Below are 18,649 nucleotides of genomic sequence, written 5' to 3' on the forward strand. Positions count from 1 at the left end.
GTTTCTATCTCTATCTCTCTCCCTTCCTTTCTCTCTTTTTATTTTTATTGTTTAAAGTATTACAAATAGTAGTACATATGTCTCCTTTTCCCCCCCCATTGACCTTCCCCCAGCCTCCCCTACCCCCGCCTTCCTTTCTCTCTATAATCAATAAACATATTTTAAAATGTGTGTGTGTGTGTGTGTGTGTGTGTGTGTGTGTATGCACTAGTGCCCCGGTGCACGGATTTGTGCATATTGAAAGGAAATTAATTAGAAGGTGGCAGGCGGGGTGGGACTGGGCGAGATGGGCCAGACACACTCTGGAACTAAACTCGCTCGGTCCCTCCCCAGCTGGCCGCACCTGGGGTGGCCACAGCTTGAAGGTCTTCTACAGAGTGAGCAAGGTCCCTCCGGCAGGGCAGGTGGGGGTCCTCGGCCTGGCCTGCAGGGATCTGGCCAAAACTGGCTCTCCAACATCCCCCAAGGGGTCCCGGATTGCGAGAGGGCGGTTCTCGGGTGATGCACCCCAGAATTGGGCTCCCTCCCCTCTGGCTCCAGGTGCGTCATTACCCAAGAACCGCCGCTGCCAAATCACCACAGCTCAACAGCTCCTGCGTTGAGCATGTGCCCCCTGGTGGTCAGTGAGCATCATAGCTACCAGTCAGATGGTTGCTTAGCCTTTTAGATAGATAGATAGATAGATAGATAGATAGATAGATAGATAGATAGATGATAGATAGATAGATAGATAGATAGATAGATAGATAGATAGAAAGAATATGTATATATGAAATCTCACACACAGGTACACACACACACACTCAGATCAAAATGTTCTCATCCTACCAGTGGGAAACAACTGTGGTAGATTGTTAATGTAGACCAAAAAAAAAAAAGAGCCACATACTAAACCTGACAAGCTCAGGAGACACCTGCATGTCTCTGGAGGAGTATAAAAGACTTACAGCTTTCTGGTTAAAAATGGAGATGTTCCTCCTGTGCCCCCAAAACCAGAGACCTTCCTTTCATGGCCAGCTGGTATTCTTCAGAAGCAGAAGAGTGAAAAGAACTTCCGTACTTCCCGGCCTTATCTGGCAGCAGCATTGCTTGTGTTGTGAATCACTGAGTCAGTGTGTTGGCCAAGGATTGGAAAGAGCAGGGCTGTGCTCCTTTACCCAGAATAGTTGTCTGCCATTTTTTTAACTCTGTGGAAATATAAATGTCCATAAGGAGATCTACACAGAAGGCCCTTGACATCAACAAGGAATTTTTCCAAAGACCCTTCAGGTGTCCTTATTCAATAAATCTCATATAGTGCCTCCCAAAATCACGTTGTAAATTATAGCCAGAAAGTTTTAAGTGATTCCATTTCAGACCCTAATTGATTCCATAAATGCAAAAGAAATGTTATTTATAAAATTTGTTGTGTGAGGAGTATTAACCATGTTCAATGCTTTGCACCCGAGGTCCCAAAGAAGAAAATAAAAAAGGAAACTTGGTTAGTTAATGGTACATCTTTTCATTTTTCATAAGGTTTAATCTCTCTCAAAGAGCAGTTTCTGCACTGGCTGACAAACTCACTCACTGAAGCCACTAGACAATGCATTTTTCCTTGCATCTATGTGACACACATGGTAGATCTCTGGATATCAGAGATCCTACACACCACTAAACTTGACATTCCTTGCCAGTTTATCCAGAACTTCTCTTTGTGGCCAAAAAAATCACTTTCTCGGGCTTCTTCACTTTGTTTTCATGCTTATCACTGGCACTATTAACTGATTTATTTTCCTGAGTCTTTTCTACTACTGCAACAAGAAGCAAAGATTTTAGTCACCACTTGCAGGTTACATGAAGGCTATCGCTAGTAGAGAATAAATAGTGAAGTCACATCACATGAGGTGTCAAGGTGGAACAGGAGGCCTAGTTCACTAACTAGTAAATGACTAGCACCGGTATAACCAGTCTTGCAATTCACACTCACTCACAATGGGCCTTTGAGATTAGCTAATGAACTACAAAAACTGCGATGCATCTGCAAAGGTGGAGGACTTGCAGTGTACTCTTTTAGTAACACTTAGGTAGTGATCATTTGTTACTTTTCTTAGAGAATTCCTCATCTCATAAATCTTGGTGGGCAGCAGGGGCCACTTCCTATTACAGAAGCACAAGTTAAAAATATTCACTTTTGCCCTAGCTGGTTTGGCTCAGTGGACAGAGCATCGGCCTGCTGACCGTGGGGTCCCAGGTTCGATTCTGGTCAAGGGCACATGCCCAGGTTGCGGGTTCAGTCCCCAGTTGGGGGCGTGCAGGAGGCAGCTGATCAATGATTCTCTCTCATCATTGATGTTTTTATCTCTCTAGCCCTCTCTTTTCCTCTCTGAAATCAATAACAATATTTTTTTAAAAAATACTCACTTTTCCAGGTCCATAAGCAGCTAAGTCTAAGGTACATGACCCATCAGCTGCATTTGCTTAGGATTTTTTAGGCCAGAGGTTGGAATGGGTGAAATTCTTTACAGCGGTGGATTATCCAGTGGTGGTGGCAGTATTTGGTGTCCAACCTTGCTGATGGGGTCAATGTGGCCTCCAGCATCCAATCCCAGCTGTATTTTTGACAAAGGCTGCAGCAATGAGCATACAGCAGCATCACTGAGGCTGTCTTCACCTACTTGGCTCTGTGATGTGATCTTTGTAGAGTTCTAGGTGACTGATCTCCCTTTGTTTCTGCTTATTTCCCAAACCATGTGTCTGCAGCCTTCTCATGATTTTTGTAATCTACCTGTAAAATTATGGTATACTAAGAAATGTATATATTTGGCCTTCATCTCCGTCCTTGGAATTTTCAAAGTGTTAGTGGTGAGAGGAATGTCTTTGTTATTTATAATAAGCCCCTTTCAACCTTACCTGAGTTTACGCTAATAAAGTGACTCTTGGAGGATTGGGGGCTGGTTGCCAGGGGAAACAATCAGATGATTAGAAATTTGGGACTTTCAACCCCAACCTCTGGGGAAGGGAAACGGGCTAAAGATTGAGTTTAACACCAATGGTGAAAATTTAATCAATCATGCCTATGTAATGGAACCTCCATAAAAACCCTCAACAAAGGGGTTCAGAGAGCTTCCATGTTGATGAACACATCAAGGTGCTGGGAGGGTGGTACATCCAGAGAGAGTGTGGAAGCCCCGTGTCCCTTCTCACACACCTTGCCCTGTGCATCTTTTCCATTAAGCTGTTCCAGAGTTGTATCCTTTACAATAAACTGGTAATAGTTCTATGAGCTGTTCTATGAACAAATTATTGAACCTGAAGAGGGGTCATAGAAACCCCAGTTTACAGTCAGTTGGTCAGAAGTACTGGGGGCCCAGACTTGCAATTGGCATCTGAAATGGGGAGAAGTCTTATGGGACTGAGCCCTTAACCTATGGGGTAGTTAGTGTCAGATAACTTGGTGTGGAAAACTCATACATTTGGTGTCAGAAGTGTGAGTAAGAATAGAGAAATATTTTTTCTTTTACTATCCAGTGTGCTTTCAATAAAATTCACTTACTCATGCAATCAGCCAGAATCGGTTTCTTTCCCTTGCAACCAAGAACCTAATTAATACATCTGAATAGCCGAGAAACTCTTCTAAACTATCTGGGGCAAGTTAAACTCATTTCTTGTTCTGTATTTAGGAGACATAGTGTAAGGAAAGCTCAGAACCAGGAGACCTGTTTTCTGGTCTAGCCTCTGCCACTTCCCAGTGGTGTAACCTGGAGCAAGTCCCTTCTCAGCTCTAAGCAACAATTCTCTCATATGCACAGTAAACAGTCTGCACTAGACCAGTAGTTCCCCAAACTGGCTGTTTTAGAATCCCCTCAGTCATTTATTGGTCATACAGATTCCTGGGCCCCACCCTGAAGAAACTAATTTAATAGATTTAGTACGAGTAGATCCCTGACAAGTATACCAGTGAAGTGGAGGCAGTAGCACCTTTGAGAACCATAAACTAAGGCTCTCTATGGCTCACTCCATGGCACATACCCTGGAAGAGATGGTTTTATTGCTGTATTCCTCATGCCCAAAAAGTTCCTGGTGTACAGGGAGTGTTCAGAAAATACCTGTATCTGAGTAAAGGGAAAACAGAAACTCTGAAACCTTTCTGTAAATCTAAAATTATTCCAAAATAAATAAAACGTTTGTTGAAAAGAATACTAGAGAGAAGGGAGGAAGAAGGAAAGGAGGAAGGAAGGAAGGGTGGAGGATGGAAGAAGGGGAAGAGGAATTTTATCCACACCACATTAACTAAGAGTCTTATATCACTGTGTATTGAGAAGCATCTCCCTCCCCTTTTCCTGTGCATGCACACACTGCATCCCCACCCCCACCACATTATCCTTCTGCCATCACTAGGCTGTCAGAGGAGACCTGTGGAGCCACCATGCTGGAATGGCTACAAAAGGGTTTGTGGCCTGTCTTTGAGGAGCACTGTTCATTGTACTTGGCACTGTAAAGACCTGAGTTTGCCCTGACCGGTTTGGCTCGGTGGATAGAGCGTCGGCCTGCGGACTGAAAGGTCCCAGGTTCGATTCTGGTCAAGGGCATGTACCTTGGTTGCGGGCACATCCCCAGTAGGGGGTGTGCAGGAGGCAGCTGATCGATGTTTCTCTCTATCCCTCTCCCTTCCTCTCTGTAAAAAAGCAATAAAATATTAAAAAAAAAAAAAAAAAAAAAAGACCTGAGTTCTACTCCCAGCATCCACACTTCATTTCCCTGGGCCTCAGTTTCCTCAGCTGTAAAACAGAGCTCCTCTCTCCCCTCAGGATCTCACAGGATTATTATCAGAATCAAATGAAAGAAAAGTTGTCACATTCGTGAGCACTAACTATGTGCCGGGTTCCATGCTCAACGCTTCATGAGCGTTCTCTTCATTCATTTCCCCAACACCTTGTACAGCAGGATAGTAACATCTCCATTTTATGGGTAACAAAACTCAGGCTTCCAGAAAGCCTGAACAAGATCATAGACACCGTGAGGGGAGGGCTGGGAGAGGAGCCAGGGCATTTGACTCCAAGACCCCGGGTGTTCCTCTACCATGTGATTTCTGCACACCTAGTGTTAAAGAGGTGTACATCTTTATTTTGATTATTTCCATCCCAACCTTCCCTCTACCCTAACTCTCTCTTCCTCCTCCAGCTTCCCAAACCGAACCAGACTAGACCCTGGGAGTTCCCAAATGGGAGCCACAGAACTGGCCGGTCACCAGCCCTGAGGACGGGGCTGGGAATCCCCGCCACTCGCATTGCTGCCACAGGGAGTCAACATGGAGACAGGCGTCCAGGAAAGGAAAAGATTTGTCTCTCTGGAACCCAAAGGACTAAGTCAGGCTCACCTTCCCTTCTTTACCTCACCCAGAAGAGCACTGGCAAGGCCACCACTTTAGACAACTCCTCTCTGGCCGAAGAGAGTTTTGATCATTAGCTTGTGCTGCTTTCCTCGCTGCAAACAAGTTGGTTCTAAATATCTGAATTGTTTTTTTTAAACAGCTGGCCCCACCCATTCTTTGGTACCAGGCAGGCCCCTGGCAAGGATGAGTGCAGCCTTAATGTGGCCGGGGAGCCCAGGAGGCTGGGCAACAGGCTGGGCTGGGTATACCCAATTGCTGCCCAGCTGGGCCTGGTGTGGAGACTTTTGGTGGTGTTGCTAGGCAACATAAGTAATTGGAGAGGCCACGTATTGAGCTTCTGGACCACAAAGGTTAACAGCCTCCTTCATCACACTGCAGACCATTATTATGCCAGTTCCAGAAGCCTGCAGCATTCTCCATGGTTATAGCCTGAAAGAGTGCTTTTTTAGCTACAGAAATTAAGAACCAGCTTTTCAATATTATGGGTTTGTGGCTGTGGTTGTTTCTTTTTGCTATGTCTCTGAGGATACACTTGGAATAAATAGGCAAAAGGTTTAAAAACAAAAAAAAAAATACCCTCTTTTCCAAAAGTTTTCCTTCTTTCTGAAGCAAAGCACTCTTGGCTCGATTGTGAGGGCAACTCAGGTAAGGACACTCTGCTTCCTAAGGTCGTTGCATGCCCGCTGCATGGCAAAGCTTCTTCCTTGGAATCCCTCCGCTGTGGCTGTGGTTCAGGGTAGGGGGACCAGAGCCTTGGTCACATGCAAGGCCTCACAGAAGCATAATGCTTTTGTGTCTCTCTCCCATTCTAAGACAATCACAATACCTCCTCTTCCCAGTCTACAAAACCACTTTCACTTCTACTATTTTCTTTTTATTGGTTGATTTTAGAGTGAGAGAAACCAAAGGAGAGAGAAAGGGAGTAAAAGAGGGAGGGAGGGAAAGGGAAACATAGATTTGTTGTTCCACTTATTTATGTGTTCATTGGTTGTTTCTTGTATGTGCCCCAACCAGGGATTGAACCCACAACCTTGGCGTATCAGGATGACATTCTAACCAACTGAGCTACTCAGCCAGGTGTACTATTTAATGGATCTTCCCAGTGGCCCTATGAAAAAGACATCATTATTATTCCCATTTTACAGATGAACAAATAAGGCAAAAAGCACCCATAATTACATACCAAGTCACAGCAAAGCTGTGGCACTAACCCATTTTTCTGAGGCCAAATCCTGGGCTCTCTGCTACATCACAATGCCTCCCCACAGAGCTATTTAAGATATTACATATGTTTTTGTACCCTATTATAATATGGAAATAGTATTAAAAGTACATACTGGTGTAGAAACACAGAACTTCATCCTATCTATATATATAAAACCCTAATATGCAAATAGATTGAACGGCGGAACAACCAAACAACCGGTCGCTATGACGTGCACTGACCACCGGGGGGGGGGGGGCATGTGTGGAACATGGTGGGCATCGGCAGCAAGCAGCAGTGTGTGGAACATGGCGGGTGTCAGCTGTGGCGGGATGGTGGAGAGGTGAGCCAGGGCACCAGTCGCTGTCATCAGGGCGAGCCTCTGGTGGTTACTGAAAATTCTTTGCTCCTGTGTGCCACAGTCCCACCTGGCACTTGCACCTGCTGCTGGCACCAGCCCCACTTGCATCTGCTGCTGGCGCCGGCCCTGTTTGCACCTGCAGTCAGCACCAGAGCCGCTGCTCGCACCTGCTGCTGGTGCCCAGCACCGGTCCCTATCACTCGGTGCTATCAGTGGGTGCAAGCGGCGGCTGCCAGCCCTGATCACCCCTCAGGGCTTCTTCACCTCCCCCTGTTCCTAAGGGGCAATTGGGGTCAGTAGACAGGGGGCTGGGGGCCGCAGTGGGAGGGGCCAGGAGGGGGCATGAAGGATGGGCCGAGACCTGCCTCTGTGCCCACCACAGCTTCGTGGCCCACAGTTCCTTTCAAGGTGCACGAATTCGTGCACTGGGCCCCTAGTATGTTATAATATCCTAAACATATGGTCCTTGTTGATGGTAGTCAGGTTCTCAAAGCTGCCTCATGGACACTGGAAGAATTCCCAAAGATGGACACACTATTTAACGAGTTTAACAGACCTAGCACACCAGAGCACAAGGCTGAAGGAAAACCCTGACCCTTAGCCATCTCCTCCTTAACTCAAGGAGTTGACTTTATTTTATAGCATTATGACACTATATCAGTCTCTTAAGAAGGCAGAATCATTGCTTCCATTAGATAGTTGTAGGTATTTTTTTTAATGTATTTTATTGATTTTTTTACAGAGAGAAAGGGAGAGAAAGGGAGAGGGATAGAGAGTTAGAAACATCGATGAGCGAGAAACATCCATCAGCTGCCTCCTGCACACCCCCCACTGGGGATGTGCCCGCAACCAAGGTACATGCCCTTGACCGGAATCGAACCCGGGACCTTTTAGTCCGCAGGCTGACGCTCTATCCACTGAGCCAAACTGGTTAGGGCTACAATGTTTCTTAAACAGTGGCCCATGCTCTATCCACGGAGCCAAACCAGTCAGGGCTAGTTGTAGGTATTTTTCAAAAAGGCTTTCACTGCCTCATCTACAATGTTTCTTTTCTTTTCTTTTGTTGTTTAATATATTTTATTGATTTTTTACAGAGAGAAAGGGAGAGGGATAGAGAGAGAAACATCGATCAGCTGCCTCCTGCACACCTCCTACAGGGGATGTGCCCGCAACCCAGGTACATGCCCTTGACCGGAATCGAACCTGGGACCTTTTAGTCCGCAGGCTGACGCTCTATCCACTGAGCCAAACTGGTTAGGGCTACAATGTTTCTTAAACAGTGGCCCATCGATAGTGACCAACTATGCTGGTATGCATGGGACTATGGATTTCTTGGAATGTGGAACTTGAGCAAATTGAGGACAGTTGGTCACCCTATCATTGGCCATCTACATCAGAATCATCTGAAGATGTCACGTGAAGCTGGCTGGTTCCAATCCTAGGGCAGTGGTCCTTAACCCTGGCTACACGTCAGAATTGTCTGAGGAAACTACAGAGGATTGATGCCTGAGCTCAGCGCAGATAGATGGAAGCAGAGCCTCTGGAGCTAGGATCTGGCCACTGCTATTTTTTAATGGGCAGCCAAGACTAAAAGTTCCTGCCCCAGAGATTTGGATTCAGAGGGTCTGGGCCAGGGTCTCGCTCAGGAATCTACATACTTTTCCAACAACTCTCCGGAGAGTCTTAGGTATAGTACAGTTTGATAACCAGTGATGCATGCATTCATTGGACAAGCAACCCTGAATGCCTCGTATATGGTAGTCTCTGGAAACACAAGGGAAAAACAAAAAAACAAAAAACCCTTTTGGCCCTAGCCAGTTTGTCTCAGCGGATAGAGCGTCAGCCTGTAGACTGAAGGGTCCCGGGTTTGATTCTGGCCAAGGGCACATGCCCAGGTTGTGGGCTCGATCCCCAGTAAGGGGGAGCAGGGGGGCATGCAGGAGGCAGCCGATCAATGATTCTCTCTCATCACTGATGTTTCTATCTCTCTCCCTCTCCCTTCCTCTCTGAAACCAATAAAGAAATATTTTTTTTTTTTTTTAAAAAAACCCTTCTGTTCCCTAGGTCTTCCCTATCCAGTGGGGACTAAAGACCTATAAATTGTTCTAACACAGTATACTGTGATTTAAATTTAAAAGTGGATCAGTGTCCTGATGGGTTTGGCTCAGTGGATAGAGCGTTGGCCTGTGGACTCAAGGGTCCCGGGTTCGATTCCCGTCAAGGGTATGTACCTTGGTTGCGGGCATATCCCCAGTAGGGGGCGTGCAGGAGGCAGCTGATTGATGTTTCTCATCGATGTTTCTAACTTTCTCTGCCTCTCCCTTCCTCTCTGTAAAAAATCAATAAAATATATAAATAAATAAATAAATAAAATAAAAAATAAATAAATAAAAGTGGATCAGCATAGCCAAAACCAGTTTGGCTCAGTGGATAGAGCGTCAGCCTGCGGACTGAAGGGTCCCAGGTTCAATTCCGGTCAAGTGCATGTACCTTGGTTGCAGGCACGTCCCCAGTGGGGACTGTGCAGGAGGCAGCTGATCGATGTTTCTCTCTCATCGATGTTTCTAACTCTCTATCCCTCTCCCTTCCTCTCTGTAAAAAATCAATAAAATATGTTTAAAAAAAAAAGGGGATCAGCATGGTTATGGTTATTCAGTTCCCAGAAAACTTGTGTGGTAAAGATGGAGCCTATTATTTGTCATTCCTCTCACTAAGAGGTGGGGTTTGCTCTTTGACTGGTTTTGACCAATAATATGTGGTGGAAGTAGTGCTGGGTACCTCAAGGTCAGGCCTTTAGAGATCTTCAGCCCCCACTTTTGTTCCTCTTAGAATGCTCCCTCTGTGAAGCTTGATACCATGTAAAAAGACTGACTACCCTGAGGCCACCATGCTGTGAGGAAGCCCCCGCTACTCACATAGAAAGATGCCATGTAGAAGAGCACCAATGTGCCAGATCTCTGAGTTAAGCCATCATGGGCCTTCCAGCCCAGTTCATCCACCAACTGAATACAGATACTCTCTGACTTACGACGAATCCATCATAAGTTGAAAATGCATTTAACACACCTAACCTACCAAGCATCATAGCTTAGCCTAGCCTACCTTAAATGTGCTCAGAACACTTACATTAGCCTACACTTGGGCAATCTCATCTCACTGCCACTGCCCAGTATCACAAGAGAGGGTCTTCCTGCATACTAGTATTCTAGCCTAGGGCAGTGGTCAGCAAACTCAGTAGTCAACAGAGCCAAATATCAACAGTACAATGATTGAAATTTCTTTGGAGAGCCAGATTTTTTAAACTTAAACTTCTTCTAACGCCACTTCTTCAAAATAGACTCGCCCAGGCCATGGTATTTTGTGGAAGAGCCACACTCAAGGGGCCAAAGAGCTGCATGTGGCTCGCGAGCCGCAGTTTGCCGACCATGGGCCTAGGGGGAAAAATCAAAATTCAAAGTACAGTTTATACTGAATGCACATCACTTTCTCACCATTATAAAGTCAAAAAATCATGAGTCAAACCATCATAATTTGGGAACCATCTGTCCAGCCAAGTGATTGACCCCAGCTGACACCACACAGAGAAGAACTACTCAACTGAGCTCTGCTCAAATTCTAGACCCACAGAATCATCTATATATATTAAAAGCCAGCAACCAGAACACCGTAACAACCAGAATAAACGGTCCCTATGACACCCACTGAGGGCAGCAAACCAACCGATCGAAGGATGGGGCCACCGGCCAACCTCCTGCAGCCCCTCCCCCGGCTGGCCCTGCCCCCGATGGTCCCCCACCACCCTGATCAGCCCGAAGACCCTCCCCCCAGCCAGCCCCATTGGGGTAGGGCTGGCCAGCCAACCTCCCACAGTCCCTCCCCCAGCTGCTGACCCCCAATCGGCCCTCCCACCCCATTTGGAGGCAGGGCCAGCCGGCCTACTGCCCGCAGCCCCTCCCCCCAGCCAGCCCAGCCCTGATCTGGGCCCCAATCAGGGTGGGCCAGCTGGCCAACCTCCCACCATCTCCTCCTCCCGACAGGCCCAGCCCAGATCTGCCCCTCTTGCCTGGCCAGACCCCACCTGTGCACAAATTCGTGCACTGGGCCTCTAGTGACAAAATAAAATGTTTGTTGTTTTAAGCTACTAAATGGCATGATTTGTCATACAACAATAGCTACCAACACATCTCATCAGAACTAGAAGATAGAATGACATCCCATACCATTCTGCCTTCCCATTAACATTGTTCATCTTCATAACCCTCCATAAAATAGATTGTAGTTAGTCTCCATCTGGGTTTCCACTCCTGCCCCACTCCAAAACAAAACAAAAACATGCCTGACTGGCATGGCTCAGTGGTTGAACGTCAACCTATGAACCAGGAGGTCCTGGTTTGATTCCCAGCTAGGGCACATGCCCAGGTTTCAGGCTCCATCCTCAGGGGGGAGGGGGGGGGGAGGTGCAGAAGGCAGCCAGCCAGCCAGTGATACTCTTTCATCATTGATGTTTCTCTCTCTCTCTCTCTCTCTCTCTCTCTTCCTTCATTTCTGAAATCCATAAAAACATATTTTAAAAAAACAAAAACACAACCTCAAATCAAAATATAGCAATTCTCTGCTTAAAATCCTTCCATGGTTTCCCATTGTCTTCAAGATAAATACAATATCCTTTCTATGGCTGATAAGGTCCTGCATGACCCAGCTCCTGCCTTCCTTGTGGAATTCTACCACTCTCCCCCAACATCTCTGTGCTGCAACCACAGGGCCTCCTTTCTGTCCCAGGAACACACCAAGCTCTCTGCTGCCTGAGGGTCTTTGCCCTTGCTGTTTCCTCTACCTAAGCCTTTCTCTATACCTCACACCCACCCCAACACATTCACACAAGGCTAGCTCTTTCATAACCAATAGCACCTCCCTAAGAAGTCTTCCCTAATAAACCAGCAAGTAAATGAAGAGTGAAGGGAGAAGGAAGTATGGAATAATAGAAAGAGCACTGAAACTACAGCATTCACAAAACCCTGGTTCTTGCTCTAATTCCGCCCCTGTTTACCTATGGATAAGACACGTCACCTCACCGGATCAGAATCTTCGTGCCTACCATGACACACATGGCTAGTGATGTTCATAATGTGCCGTACTCCAGAAGTCCTCCCAATTTTTGCTCATGAGTCCCCATAACAATTGTGAAAAAGCTATGACCCTCACACATTTTTAAGTTAATAACTAAATTTATTTTTCACAAGTGAAAATAGGTCCCAAATGGAACCTTCTGCCACAGTCTTCATTAGAGGCATGCTTTAGATATAGTCTCATCCAAATCTTGGAGCTACAGATTTGGCATGTTCAGTTTATGGAACTTGTCTACCATGTAATCCAACTGTCAAAGCCAGTCCTCACTGTCAAACCAATCAGCCAAAGACCATAATTTTCTGCTTGTAAGACAATCCACCTTCATTTTAAAAAATTTCTATAAATGAGTTCATTTGCATCCCCATGACAACCGGCTCAGGGCCCAATTCTAATTTTACAATCCACAGATAAAGAGCTAAAGCACTTACGTTTAGAGTAGCGTAACCGTTCAGAGCACACATGCTAAAGGAAAGGTATAAGAGTTCAAACGCTGATTTTGCCACTAAAGAGCTCTATGTCCTTGAGCAACTTATTAAACCTCTGGGTGCCTTGGGAACCTCATCTGTAAAAGAAAGATAATAAATATCTACTGTATAGAGCTGGTATGAGTATTAAATGATTTTATTAATTTGTAAAGCCTTTCGAACGGTGTCTGGCACATAATTAGCATTAAAAAAGTATTTTTTAAAATAACTACTAAGAGTCTGTAGTAAGACACCACTCCTTCTGTTTTTTTTACCTGATCTCTCTTCTGCTTGCTCTCACTGGAACTGAGCATTCTCCAGTTATCCTTTTGGTTTTTATATCCCCAAGCAACTCAACATAAAAAGATTCAGGAAGAATCTAGTAAAACCAGAGAAGGGAAACAATGGAATTATTGTAGGCAGTTAGACAGACATGAGCAGAGCAAGGATGATGGGCCAGGTACAGAGAAGGTCACCAGGGTGGAAAGCCCTAGGAACCTAGCAATAGGCAATCAATTGTAGGTTAGGACCTCACCCCCAGGGTGACTTTTCCTCCACTAGCATATTGCTGGTCCTGCGGTTTGGACACCCTGACCTTTCCTCCCTAGAGATAGCATCTATGCCTCAAGTTGTAGTTCAGCTCCAGGCCCACATAAGCAATAAAACCAGCCACAGCTGACAGGACCAGCTGCAGTAAAGATCCCCTGCCCTGGTGCAGGCTAATGAATCAGTGGAGACTACAACCCTGAATGGACACACCTGGAAAGCTATTCTCTTAAGATCTTTCCTGGGACCTCCCCTAAAATCTCCGCCCTTCAAGCCCTTAGGACAGAGGACCCAGTGCCTTTCCCTTTCCTTCCCCCCTCCAGGCACATTACCATTAGCTTCCACTCCCAAGCTCCAAGGGCTCTTCCTTAGCCTCCATAACTTGTTTTCTGCACCCATTTCCTCTAGGAATTACTTCTTCTACCTCTGAAATTTACCCAGTAAATGTTCTCTTACAGTTTGGGTCTTGCTCTGAATTCTATCCTAGCCAGAACCCAAGTACCGAGGTTGCTGAACCCAGGTTTGGTCTGATCCCACTGGTTAGACACCTGGTGCCATTCCCACCACCTACAACAGAAGCAGAACTGAAAAGGAGAATTTAAAAGAATCCAAACAAGCAGACTGTTTTCAGGAAAGAGTACCTCTGGAATTTGAGGATCTGGAAACTGATTTCCTTAGGTATCCATGTCAATGTCCCCCCACTTTCAGAGCACAAACTCCCAAGGCACATTCAGAGCTCCGTAGAATTCCTGGTGTCACATCTACAACTCCATCTCTTTCTCTTTTACATAAGAAAGCACAGCTTTTGGCTTTGGGCTTTTGACTTGTGGAGGCTTAGGGGAAACTTTCTTTGATCCTCCTGAATCTGGGTTCATCTGACCAGTCGCCCCCACCATGCCACCCAAGGAGATCAAAGTCATATACCTGAGGTGAACCAGGGGGGATGTTGTGGCCCCCAAGACTGGTCCCCTAGGCCTGTCTCCAAAAAAGGTTTGGTGATGACATCACCAAAGCAACCAGTGATTGGAAGGGTCTAAAGATTACATGGTTAGTTAGAAACTAACCATGCAGTCCGGACAGGCCCAGACTGGGGTAGTACCTTCTGCCTCTGCCCTAATCATCAAAGCCCTCAAAGAACTGCCAACTGACAGAAAGAAGAAAAACAAACAAATATTCAGCACAGTGGAAATATCACCTTTGGTGAGATCATCAACATTGCCCAACAGATACAGCACTGATCTTTAGCTAGAGAACTTTCTGGAACCATTGAGATCCTGGGGCTAACCAGTCTGTAGGCTGCAATGTTGATGGCTGCCACCATCATGACATCACAGATAAATCAACAGTGGTGCAGTGGAAAGTCCAGTTAGTTAAGACCCACAAAGGAACATATTTCAATTAAACACCACTGACAACCAAAAAACAAACAAAACAACAAAAAACAAAGCATAAAGGATTGCAAGTTAGCAAGCAGTATATCCCTGAATTCCCTCCAGATTATACAAACGTAAATCATGCATAAATTTCAGTACTTTCATTAGGAAGAACAGATTAACTGTAACCCAGTGTACAGCTGAGGGCAAAGCACCCATAAATCAGGACACAGGACAAGTCAGGAGTCCCTTCTTGAACCATCATGAAGTCCTAAAAATGAAGACTTGTTTCCTCAGACAGGTAGGAACCCCATCAGGCCCAGAGACCCCCATGCATAAGCCACACTTCTGAAATACAAATCAGATCATGTCCTCCCTCTGCTAATCTCTTCAATAATTACCCAGTGCTCTTGGTATAAAACTGAGGTTCCTTAACAAGACACACCAGGGCCTCATGACCTGAGCCCTGCCTATTTATTGACTCATTTCTTGCCATTCCTCCATACACACCCTACTTCAGCCATATTGAGCCGCCAGCAATTCCAGCTCCCTCCCTCCACTAGGCCTTTTCATGAGCATCTCCCTCTCCTAGAATATTTTCCCTCCCCAATTTGTTTTCCGAGTGAAGTTTTAACACCCCCTTCAAGATTGTCCTAAACACCTCCTCTGCAAAACCGTATTGAGCATCTACTATGTGCCTGCCGTTATGCTAGGCCCTGGGTACAGTGGAAAACAAAGCAGACACGGTAGAATTAAATGCCCCTCTTAGTTCCCTCAACAACCTCTATTCTTGTCTTCTTTATATTAGCACCATCTCCTCCACAAGGCTGTGGGACAGGACTTCTGTTTTATTCTTCTTCAAATCCCTATTATGGAGCCCATAGAATGCATCAATAAATGTGTGCTGGACTCATTTACTCACAAAGGACTCATCAAAATATTTCTGTATCAGGGACATACAAGTTGCCGGTTATACAACTGTGAACCAACAGACACTGTCCCTGCCTTCTGGGGACCAAGAGTGCACTTGATGGAATGAATGATGTATGAACGAGTGAATGAATGAATGAATCAGGGAAGGAGTGTGCTCCTCCCCACCTGGATGAAAAGTCTAAAGCAGGGGATATACAGGAAGGGAGAAGCTGGTGTCTAGGATGCTGGGGACTGATGATGTCCTTTTTGTTCTCTCTGATACAGAGAAACTGATTAGCCATGTGACCTTAGGCAAATCCTTGAGCCTGTTTGTATTTTCATTTCAGTAATATCATAACACGTCATGATTCAGTGAGATAGGACATTTAAAAGCAGAGTTGGTTTCGGGAACTCACGTAGCTCCCATTACTTGCTCAGTGTGAATGCGCAGATTCAGAAACACAGCCAGAGAGCCTGCTGGGGATAACATCTCCCTCCAGCTCCAGGTTCCATCCCTGGTCCAGCATTCTGACCTCAAACCCGCCGGAGGTGGGAGACACCTTCCCGATTCAGCCCAACCCCCACACCATCTTGGCCTCCTTCCCTTCACTGCCAGTTCTGTTTACTTTCAAGTGCTTTCAAGGCCAGAGGTTCTTACACACCTTTACAAGCCTAGAGAGGGGAGGTGGCGGTTAGGGGAGGTGGCAGGAAAGGGGCCAAAGAAGAAGGAAAGAGCACAGATGTCTATTGAGGCTCACTGCCTCTACTGCCCTGAAGTTCTTGCCTGATGGCGCCCGTGTGCCTGGCACCAGGGTGGGTGCTTGACATGCCCCGTCTCCTGTCATTCAGAGCAATACCATTTTACTGAGGAGGAAACCGAGGCTCAGGAAAAACACCGGAGAGGCGGGACATGAAACCCAGAGTGTCCATGATGCCAAAATAATTTTCCCCTGTGCCACATGGCCCACCAGCTCATAAATGACCCTTACACGTTTGTGAAATAAATTTCCACTTTCTTATTCCCTGGAAGAGCAGAAATTGTATGTTTCTCCGCCCCCAGAGAATCCAGATACATGTTCAAACAATGATGAATAAATAAATGAATAACAAACAATGAATGGGCAGATACCCCATACCAGGAAGGAGGAAACAAATAACCCTGAGCTAGACGCCTTGCAGGAGGAAACCCGAGGCTGTCTCCCCTGGCTGTGGTCTCCAGTGCCCAGGGCAGGGGCAGCAGGCAGGCACCGCAGGAGGGCGAGAACTGGCTCAGTTGCAGGGAGAATAAAACTAGGAGGCAAGAGGGCGGTCGGGGTGTGCCTGGGAGAATGTGATAAAGGGAGGGAGAATGATGGACCAGGTCGGAGGCGGGGAACAGCGTTGCCTGGCACTCCCATCATGTCCCCCAAGCCCTAGGGGGAAGCCAAGAAACAGCCCCCTGACTCATGGCCAAACATACTGCCAACTCTAAAAAGAAAGTTGCAAGATCCCAAACGGCCACTCCTGAAGGCTACTCCGGAAGGGAGGTTGCCAAGGGAACACGGTTCAGTCTCCTTCCCGCCACCCCCGCCCCCTGCTTCCTGCCTTCACAACCCCCCCACACCCCATGGTCCCAAGGAAGGACTCCCCCCACCGGCTCCCAGTTCCCGCCGCTTACCTCCTTCCCTCGGGAAGCGCAGGAGCGCCCAGGCAGGACCGGCAGCACCCCGTGTTCCAGGCGTCCTGGGCCAAGGGGCTGCCTCTACTGCCCTGAAGTTCTTGCCTGATGGCGCTCCTCGGCCCCTCCCCTCACTAAAGGCGCCGGGCAGGTTCCCAGCAGCCGGCCCTGGGGGAGGGAGCCTGAGGAAATCCCCTCCCAGTCTTGAGCCTGGGCCTGAGCCCGACCAGCCAGCTCCGCAGTCCCACTCCTGGGCTGGCCCTGGATGAATGAGTCCTCCCCTCGCCTGCCTGGGGCCGAGCCAGGGAGCCTGTGCCAGACTCTGTGCTCTGTCTCCGTGGCCCTGACACTGAACTCCATTCCTCCAAGTCCTATCCTCCTGCTGCATCTGGGTCTCCTGCCGTCCATTCTCAGCTCTCCAGGGCAAGACCCTAGCAAGGTGGTCTCTGCTACTGTATCCCTGCCGCGGTGGAAAGCCAGGCCTGGCACTGCGTCCCTGGGTGGGTGACTTGATGACTCTCAGCGGGGGTTTAGTCACAAGCCCCAGGCACTCTCCACTAAACTGGTTGTACCTTGGGCACTGGTGAAATGTCTGCCAGTTTCTGATTATTCATCCAGTGCGTTTTGAGAATAACTCACCTGGGCTAAGTCCTAAAGATGAAGAAAGAGGTGGAGTAACATGGTGATCTATACAGTGATGTTCAACCTTTCTCATCTCATGGCACACATAACTAATTACTAAAATTCTGCGGCACAGGAAAAAGTATATTTGTTGCCGATCTGGCAAAAAAAAATAGATATAATTTTGATTCATTCACTTCGGCTGGCTATTGTTGTGTTGGTTTTTAATTTGACAATCTAAGGAAAAAGAGGTCAGTGCCCCTGACTACATAGTTAAGTACTGCATGTTGTAAAAATTCTTGCGGTACACGGGTTGAAAATTGATGCTCTGCTAGGAAGAGAAGAATGAAGTATTTGTGTAGATGCTGCCCCAAATCCAGGCATCAGGAATCCAGAGGTTCATCCCCTGTGGGGAGTTCTGGGAAAGCTCTTAGAGGAGATGACAAGGTGGGTTTTGAAGGATGAATAGGAGTTCTCCGCAGCTGTAAAGGGGAAGAGAAGCATGCTCAGACTGAACAGGCCAGGCACCTGGATAGACTCTGGCAGGAACTATTAGAAGTCAGAATCGTGAGCAAGGAGCTCAGGGAGGGCTTTGTGAGCTTTGCTAAAGGACTTGGGCTTTATCCTACAGGTACTAGAGAGTTACAGAAAGGTTTTTAACAAGGGACACAGAATTTCGGATAGATCGCTGGGGCCTGCAAGGTAAATAACTACACCAATAACCACATTGTTATCTGCTATCCACCTGGGCCCAGGCTATCAGAGATACAACCAACCATTCCCACTCTCCAACCAACCTCCCTTGTTCTTATTTTATCCGCAACAAGATGCTTCCTCCTGTGATTTGACTTCCTAAGCTGTGTAATTTCAGAAAAGGAAGGTGTCTGCCCACACCTGACACACATACGTTAGGGAGCTCTTAGAGAACAAAACCTATATCTTACTATCTGTGTGTCCCCAGCACCCGGCACAGGGTGTAGCCTTGAGATGGGGTTCAAAAAGGTATTTACAAA

The 18,649-nt window shown here is 46.8% G+C and overlaps 1 protein-coding gene across 2 annotated transcripts in view; it reads right to left on the reverse strand.

Annotated features, from left to right (window-relative positions):
* Positions 1-17,148, reverse strand: part of RHBDL2 (rhomboid like 2) — a 43,838-nt gene extending 26,690 nt beyond the window's left edge. Inside the window, exon 1 of one of the 2 annotated variants that reach the window (XM_080655829.1) lies at positions 17,016-17,148. The gene's annotated coding sequence lies outside the window, so the exon portion shown is untranslated. Of the gene's footprint in view, positions 1-5,356; positions 5,474-17,015 lie in introns of those variants that run through there. The other variant, XM_080655830.1, reaches the window with a different exon arrangement.
* Between the last annotated feature and the right edge of the window lie 1,501 nt (positions 17,149-18,649).

The sequence above is a fragment of the Plecotus auritus genome (genome assembly GCF_963455305.1).
Source record: "Plecotus auritus genome assembly, chromosome: 2".
Taxonomy (NCBI): Eukaryota; Metazoa; Chordata; class Mammalia; order Chiroptera; family Vespertilionidae; genus Plecotus; species Plecotus auritus.